This window comes from Pan troglodytes, chromosome 6 (assembly GCF_028858775.2).
Source record: "Pan troglodytes isolate AG18354 chromosome 6, NHGRI_mPanTro3-v2.0_pri, whole genome shotgun sequence".
Lineage (NCBI taxonomy): Eukaryota > Metazoa > Chordata > Mammalia > Primates > Hominidae > Pan > Pan troglodytes.
The window spans coordinates 26,392,246-26,400,927 of NC_072404.2; the positions used below are offsets into that span (position 1 = coordinate 26,392,246).

At 39.3% G+C, this 8,682-nt stretch overlaps 1 pseudogene; it reads left to right on the top strand.

Moving 5' to 3' along the window:
- LOC101057887 (elongation factor 1-alpha 1-like) overlaps positions 1-7,011 on the top strand; it is a 29,328-nt pseudogene extending 22,317 nt beyond the window's left edge.
- The last annotated feature ends 1,671 nt before the right edge of the window (positions 7,012-8,682 follow it).

Below are 8,682 nucleotides of genomic sequence, written 5' to 3' on the forward strand. Positions count from 1 at the left end.
AGAAGCCTTATCTTTTCTCCACCCCAAATAGGAAGTGAGCAATTTCTCCTTTGAATCCACTGTACTTTGTTTATACCTCAGTTACAATATGCATAATGTATTGCCTTTTATTATAGTTCCTGGCTCATTTGACTGATATGTGCCCGATGGTAAACTCTTTAAGGTAAAGGTTGTGTCTCATTTTATGATTTCTTCAGCACCAAGTTTAAGATTTTATGCAGAATAACTTTTTAATTCACCTAGTTGAACTAAATCAGTAAGTCTCGCTCCCAATAAGATGATTGATTATAAGCATTCCTATTCCTTGGGAATCTTAACAAAAAGAAATTTTTTATTTTCTATTCAATTGCCAAAAAATGGAATTATAATTATGTTTCTGGTCTTTATATGTGCATTGTATTCCATTTGCTTTACTTCTACAATAACTAGGTAACCTTCCTGGTCTTAGATATATAACCCATAAGATATATGTTCACTATTGTATTTTGCTTAACCAAGCAGGATTGAATATGATTCTTTCTTTTCTTTGTTTTGTAAAGTTAGTCTATCCTTGATTTTATAGGTCTTCATTTCCCAACGTCTGTACTGTATGAATAAGACAATTCTTACAAGGAGGGTGAAAGTGATTTCTTATTTTTTAAGAAACTGCTATTTTGAGAGCAGCTCACAAGTAATAATATGACAAGAAGTATTTTTGGTCTTCCACCTGCGGAGACTACTATGCCACTGTGGGTTTTAAAGAGATCAAAATCTCAACTGAGTTAAGAGCTTTTAATTCTTTTCTTTTTCTTTTTTTTTTTTTTTTTTTGAGACAGAGTCTCGCTCTTTCGCCCAGGCTGGAGTGCAGTGGCGCTATCTTGGCTCACTGCAATCTCCGTCTCCCGGGTTCACGCCATTCTCCTGCCTCAGCCTCCCAAGTAGCTGGGACTATAGGCGCCCGCCACGGCACCCGGCTAATTTTTTGTATTTTTAGTAGAGACGGGGTTTCACCATGTTAGCCAGGATGGTCTCTATCTCATGACTTCGTGATCCGCCCGCCTCGGCCTCCCAAAGTGCTGGGATTACAGGCGTGAGCCACCACGCCCAGCCTTAAGAGCTTTTAATTCTTTTTATCACTTTGCTGTTAAAACTATACTTAGCGGTAAGAAAAATAATAATTATTTTTATTAGATTTGGATTAATTGGTAAATATGTGATAAATGCATGGCTTTTAAAGATTACAAATGTTTTATGGGACCCATAGATTCCTAGATTCCTAGACCTGTGTCAAAAACTAGACCATGGATGGCAATTAAAGATGGTGATGATCAATGACACAAAGATATAAATGCAAATGAAGTTGGCAATATTTATATTCTAAAACCACCTTAAAGCCCCTGCTATGTCATACTTCCTCTAATGAGGGAGCTTAACAGATAAACACTGACCTTTGTATTCAATTGCCCTCTGAAATGAAAGCAAAGAAAAAGTTTGCTATTCCTCATAAACTAATTTTCTACCTTTTTATCAAATTCAGAATATAGTTTCCCTTTCTGTTTTGGCTTCCAGGGAAATCAGAGTTAACTGAGATTGAGCTCTTATTTTTCAGGCCTGAAAATACATGTAATCCAGATGTGAGGAACTAACTCACATCGTGGTAATTTTAAACCACAGGGATTTAAAGGTCACTTGGTCTAACATTCCCACTCAAATCTGAAATCCCTCTACAGCTTCTCTGACACGTGGCCATTTTAGCTGCACTTGAATGTTTCTAGTATACACAGTTCATGATTTCATGAAGGAGTTCTTCCCCCAGGGTTAGTTCTAAAATTCAGAAAGCTTACAATGTAGTGAAATTTACTTTTTTCCTTAACTTCCCATTAGTTCTGCCCTCCAGAGCTATACTTGATTAAAAAAAAATCCCCCTTTCATATGACTTTCCTCTTTGAATATTTAATTTAAACTGCCTTGCCTTTCCTTAGATTTCACTCCTAGCTCTGCTACTTGCTAGCTGTGAGATCCTGGGAAACTTAACGTCTTTAAGCCTCAGTGTTTCCCTCTGTAACATGGAGATAATAATAGGATCCACTTCATAGGGTTATCTTAAGGAATTTACGAGAAAAAAAACTTGTAAAAGTGCTTAACACATTGTCAGTACTCCCTGTGACTATCTTAAAAGATCTTTTTTCCTCAAGTATGTTCTCTTGGTGGCTTACATGGAAAGCCCTCTTTCTCTCAGTGCATCTGCATTCCTCCATTTTTGTTATTATTCAAATTGCTCTTTCACAATGCTTTTTCCACCTCCATGGCAAATAATTAGAATGTGACAGTGATGCTGCCAGATCTCCATAGTTCTAATGAGCCCTGCTAAACACACTCAAGTGCCACTTGTCTCCCTGTTGAGGTCTACCTTCTCTGCAGGCCAGAGCTCAGCACAGTGTCAAAGAAAACCTGTTGGTGATTGCCTACTTCTCTCTTGGAATCTCCTGTTCCTTCATTCTGACCTTCGATCACCATGCAGAGATGTAAAATCTGGGCTGCCATATATACCCTTTCTCATTCAGCTTCTCCCAGGTCTCGCCAAAAATAAATAAATAAATAAACTTACCTGTTCTGTGTTCTTTTTCGTCAGTGCCCTCATCTGACCTGGTATTGGTCATCTAGTCTTGCAAACCAGTTGTGCTCTTCAGCTAATAGAAACTCATGGCTTAATTTTTCACCCTTCCAAGAAACAAAAAAAAAAAATGTTAATTTTAGGCTAAGCTTAGCACCTTGACACATCCTTGAAATGACTTTAAGTCTTTGATAACACGTGATTTCTTTTTCCCTTTTTTCCTTTGTTGTAGATATCTTAATAAGTGCGTGTGTATGTGTGTGTGCATGCATGCGTGCACGTGCATGCATACACACAGAGCATTGCAACCTCCTACACCCATTAACAATAGGTGGTATCTTCTTTAGGAAGGCAACAGTGTCAATCTCAGGTAATTGGAAGAGGGTGGCATGAGATGGGCCTCTCAATAAGAAATCTTGTGACATACCTTAATAAGGGTGTCTTCCCCCAAAATACTTGCATTATCTATGGCTTAGTTCAACCCTAAATACAAATTTATTCATGAGTCCATGCTATGAACATACTTATACATAAGAGATATTCCACAAATGCTGTTTTTTGGGGATGAATATTCACAAATGCTGTTTTGGGGGGATGAATATTTACTATCAGCCCATGACTTTTTAAAAAATTAAGAAATTAACATAAAAGGATAAAGAGAAGATTTTCAAATGCCTTAGGGCTAGATGTTGTGAGATTCTCTTTCCACAGTATTTTCTTAATGCTGTCTTAATGCCAGATTTCAAAATGAATCATCCAAGAAAACTAAAAAGACCCTGTAACCTATTTTTCAATCAAAGTTAACAGAAGCATAACTTTCCTGAATATTTCATGTATCCACCAAAACAGAAAATGGCTGCAATTTCTCTAAAAGTTAGGCTATTCTCTGAACATATCCCCTCAATTTTTCCCATTTAGAAGTTGTCCACACTAAATATGAGTTCACTCTTTGAGTATGAACTTATAGTTAACATGTTCAAATTGATTCTGCTCACTCTGGTTGCTGGCTTTTCTTAGAAACGTCTTCTATTGACTTGTTTCCTACTTTCAGAGATGTGGCAAATTTCAGGAAGCCTATATTATAAAAATGTAATTGGAATAAAGTGAAAAAATAAATCAGCGACTCAAAGGGTTGTTTCAGCTATTAAACCAGACTCTTTAGGTCTTCTGTGCCATTCACCATAAAGTCACCTTCTAAGTTAATCAAGTTGATTAAGAAGTTGATAATGACTAAGCCGTCAGTAAAGTTCATCTTATATTTTCACAAACATCCAAATTTTTCACTTATAAAACAAGAAATAACAGATTATTTTTCCACAAAAAGAGTTACAGAAACAACACAGACATGTCATGAACAAAAGACATTAATGAGATTTCTTTTGTAGAAATTGGCAGCTGGGAGGGAAAAGTGGATAGGAAGGCATGAGCCAGTAATAATATTGAACTGCCGTCAACCAGTTAACTAGTTAACCGGGCTTGCAATCTGATATCCTAGGTTGCAAGAATGTTTCTTACAGTATCCCCCCCCCCAAAATCACACATCCTTAAATATTTTCATTTTTAAGGAGATTAAAGCACTTTTTGAATCAATATTCTACAAATCCTAAAATGTGCCATCATTTTGACGACTATAACAGAGTTTCCCTAAGATATATATTGTCTTGCTCTCTGGAAGCTTCTCTCTACCTCAAGATTTCCTTTCTTTTCTTCTTTGAGACCCGTATCATGAGGCTCTGAACAGTCATGCTCCATTCTCTGGGTCAGCCCCAAGCTACTGAGACCTTATCTCTGACAAGAGTTCACATATTGGTAGTGACTTGCACTGCAGCTATTTTTTTTTTTAATCCTTGACAGGTAATGTATGGGAAATATCTTTGGACTGAAAGTCAGCTGTCTTGAGAGTAATATGCACTACACCACTAATTCACTGTTTGATTCTGGGCAAATCACTGAACTTCACATATCTTCGTAAGTGTTTAATGAGAATAACACTTTGCACAAAATCCAGTAAGTAATTATTTAGGGGCTGTTAAAACCAGACATGATCTTGGAGTCTGCACTCGTCTAAACGAGACCTTGTCTCTGCCCTTGAGAGGTTCAGGGTTTAGAAGGAGAGACCGGCATTTGAATTGGCAAGGAGAATACGGAGCAATAAGTGCCAAGCAGGGGGAGGCCCCAGTGACCTTCCTGGAAAAATGAACATTTCTCAGCATTACTGATAAAAGATATCCCTGGCACTGAAGCTTGTAGCAAAACAGATACAAAGATACGTCAGTTAACATAAAGTCAAAATGTACGCAAGGCCAAAAAGTAAGATGAAAATGGTTTGATTATGGCTGCTAGAAGGGTATCCTAGATACATAGCTGCATTTGAATCAATAAAAATGTATTCAAAATTGTGTGAGTGTGTGAGTGTTCAATTTTGGAGCTAGAGTCCTTAACTTTTATAAAATTATAAAAAAAATAAGTGAATGACCCCGAAATGCTAGGAATCAATGCTTTCTAAGGTAGATACACTTTCTAGGAATTATAAGTGAAATGCTTGGGTGAAAGTGTATGTTTGCATGTGTGTATGTGTGTATAAATATATGCACACGTCATCTTCTGCCACCAATTTACATGCTCCAAAAAATGTTCATGTTTCTGTACTTACTATTATGAGACATCAAATATGGTAAATGTCTGTGCTTTATGGAGTTGCTGAAAGTGTTTTTTGAGATTTCCAAGTTAAATAATATGTAGCTCCCTTTCAAAACACACAAAAAAATTTGCTTGTATAATCATGATCTCAATGAGGAAGAGAAGTGAAATCTTATAAATTACTCACTTAAATGAATATGTTATAAGGTGGCTATATTGGAGATGTCCCACAACCTTTTATCTTAAAAGGAAATATGCAAAGAAAAAATAGTGTCTTTTTTTCTATTACTGATTTAATGTTGTTCTCAAGCCAAACACTGCTGGATATCAAGACGAAAAAATATTAAGTTTTCCAAGTAAAAGTGTTAAGTTTCTTCTGATCTAAGAGAGTAGTTATACAAGGTTTGCATTTTTTAGAGGGAAGAGTGAAATATATAGAAATTAAAGTGGTATGATACCCGGATTTGCTTTAAAATATTTTCACAAGAATGATAAGGTGAGGGGGTGGGAGAGGGAGGGCAGGGCAAGGCAGAATGGGGGACGACATAGGAGAAAAAAGAAAAAGAAATAGAAACAAAAAGAGGTTTTTCATAACGATTTTGCAGCCAGAACACGAGTGTTGTGAAAATCACCACTAAATCAAAGCCAAAACGAGAAAGAAATGACTCATATCAACATCGTCATTACTAGATATATAGATTAGGGCAAGTCCACCACTACTGGCCATCTGACCTACCAGTGTGGGGTGATCAACAAAAGAACCATTGAAAAGTTTGAGAAGGAGGCTGCTGAGATGGGCGAGAGCTCCTTCAAGTATCTCAGATTTTAGATGAGTGAAACAACGAATTATTGGTGTTAACAAAATGGATTCCACTGAGGCACCCTACAGCCAGAAAAGACATGAGGGAATCATTAAGGAAGTCAGCATGTACATTACAAAAATTGGCTACAACCCTGACACAGTAGCATGTGTGCCACTTTCTGGTTAGAATGGTGAGAATGTGCTGGAGTCAAGTGCTAATATGCTTTGGTTCAAGGGACAAAAAGTCACCAGTAAAGATGGCAATGCCAGTGGAACCATGCTGCTTGAAACTCTGCAATGCATCCTACCAACAAGTCATCCAACTGACAAGACCTTAAGTCGGCCTCTCCAGGATGTCTACAGAATTCGTGGTATTGGTACTGTTTCTGTGGGCTGAGTGGAGACTGGAGTTCCCAAACCCAGCACAGTGCTCACCTTTGCTCCAGTCGACCTTACAACTGAAGTAAAGTCTGTTGAAATGCATCATGAAGCTTCGAGTGAAGCTCTTCCTGGGGACAATGTGGGACTCAACGCCAAGAACATATCTGTCAAAAATGTCTGTCATGGCAACGTTGCTGGTGACAGCAAAAATGACCCATCAGTGGGAGCAACTAGCTTCACTGGTCAGGTTATTATCCTCCACCATCCAGACCAAATCAATGGTGGCTATGCCGCTATTCTGGATTGTCACACAGTTCACATTGCTTGCAGTTTTGCTGAGTTGAGGGGAAAGATTGATCACCATTCTGGTAAGAAGCTGGAAGATGGCCCTACATTCTTGAAATAGGGTGAAGCTGTTGTCACTGAAATTGTTTCTGGCAAGCCCAGGTGGGTCGAGAGCTTCTCTGACTGTCCTTCTTTGGGTCATTTTGCTGTTTGTCATATGAAACAGACAATTGCTGTGGGTGTCATCAAAGCAGTAGACAAGAGGGCTGCTGGAGGAAGCGAGGTCACCAAGTCTGCCCAGAAAGCTTAGAAGGCTAAATAGATATTATCCCTACTGCCTGACACCTCAGTCTTTATCAGTGGTGGAAGAACGGTCTCAGAACTTTCTTTCAACTAGCCATTTAAGTTTAATAGTAAAAGACCCGTTAACGATCACAATGCCTTGTAAAATCTTCAGAAGGAGAATGTTTTGCGAACTGTTTTGTTTTTTTTTTTTCAGGTGGCAGTTTTCAGTTATTAGTTTTTAAAATCAGTCCATTTTAATAGAAAAAACTTAACCACAAATCTGTCACAGAATTTTGAGACCCATTAAGGCAAAGTTTAATGAGGACAAAATGAAACAGAAAGTTAGGTGATGTGTCCATGGCAGTATCTTGATGATTCTAGAATCAGAATATATGGCAGTTCATTACACTATTTTCTTTAATGTTTTGATGTTTGAAAACTTTATTAAATAATTTTTCTTTAAAAGAGTCTGAGCAGAAAATAATTTATTTAAAGTATATGTTCAGTCTTTCACAGTTCTTTCCGCCTCTGGCATCTGGGCATATGAGGGAGTTTATGGGAAATTTTTGTGCTGAGGGACAGGGGCTTTCACTCCACACCCTCAGGCCTGTGTGTGCTATCTTCTGGGATTTGGGGATTTTGCTTATATCCATGGCTAGGTGGCCCACCAGGGTCACATTGTGTCTGGAATTGGTTCCTTCCGGTGGGTTCTTGGTCTCACTGACTTCAAGAATGAAGCTGTGGACCCTCGCGGTGAGCGTTACAGTTCTTAAAGATGGTGTGTCCAGAGTTTGTTCCTTCAGATGTTCAGATGTGTCCGAAGTTTCTTCCTTCTGGTGGGATCAGGGTCTTGCTGACTTCAGGAGTGAAGCCATAGACCTTCACGGTAGGTGTTACAGCTCTTAAAGGTTGTGCACCCAGAGTTGTTCATTCCTCCCTGTGGGTTCGTGGTCTCGCTGACTTCAGGAGTGAAGCCGCAGACCTTCGCAGTGAGTGTTACAGCTCTTAAAGGTGGCACATCCGGAGTTGTTTGTTCCTGCCGGTGGTCTCGCAGTCTCGCTGACTTCAGGGGTGAAGCGACAGACCTTCGCAGTGAGTGTCACAGCTCTTAAAGGTGGCGCGTCCGGAGTTGTTCTTTTCCCCACCAGTGGGTTCGTGGTCTCGCTGACTTCAGGAGTGAAGCTGCAGACCTTCACGGTGAGTGTCACAGCTCATAAACGTAGTGCGGACCCAAAGAGTGAGCAGCAGCAAAATTTATTGTGACAAACAAAAGAACAAAGTTTCCACATTGGGAAGGAGACCCTAGCTGGTTGCCGCAGGGGGTGGCCAGCTTTTATTCCCTGATTTGGCCCCGCCCATGTCCTGCTGATTGGTCCATTTTACAGAGCGCTCATTGGTCCATTTTACAGAGTGCTGATTGGTACATTTTACAGAGTGCTGATTGGTGCGTTTTTACAGAGTGCTGATTGGTGTGTTTACAATCGTTTAGCTAGACACAGAGCGCTGATTGGCGCATTTACAATCCTTTAGCTACACACAAAAGTTCTCCAAGTCCCCACCAGACCCAGAAGTGCAGCCGGCTTCACTTCTCATCATCTCAGATGACTTGTTTTGGTGCTGCTAAGTTGTTGCTAGTTGGTCTGGCTCATTGGGCTCTCATGGTGGCACCTGTTGTCGTCCTCAGCCATTTGCACCG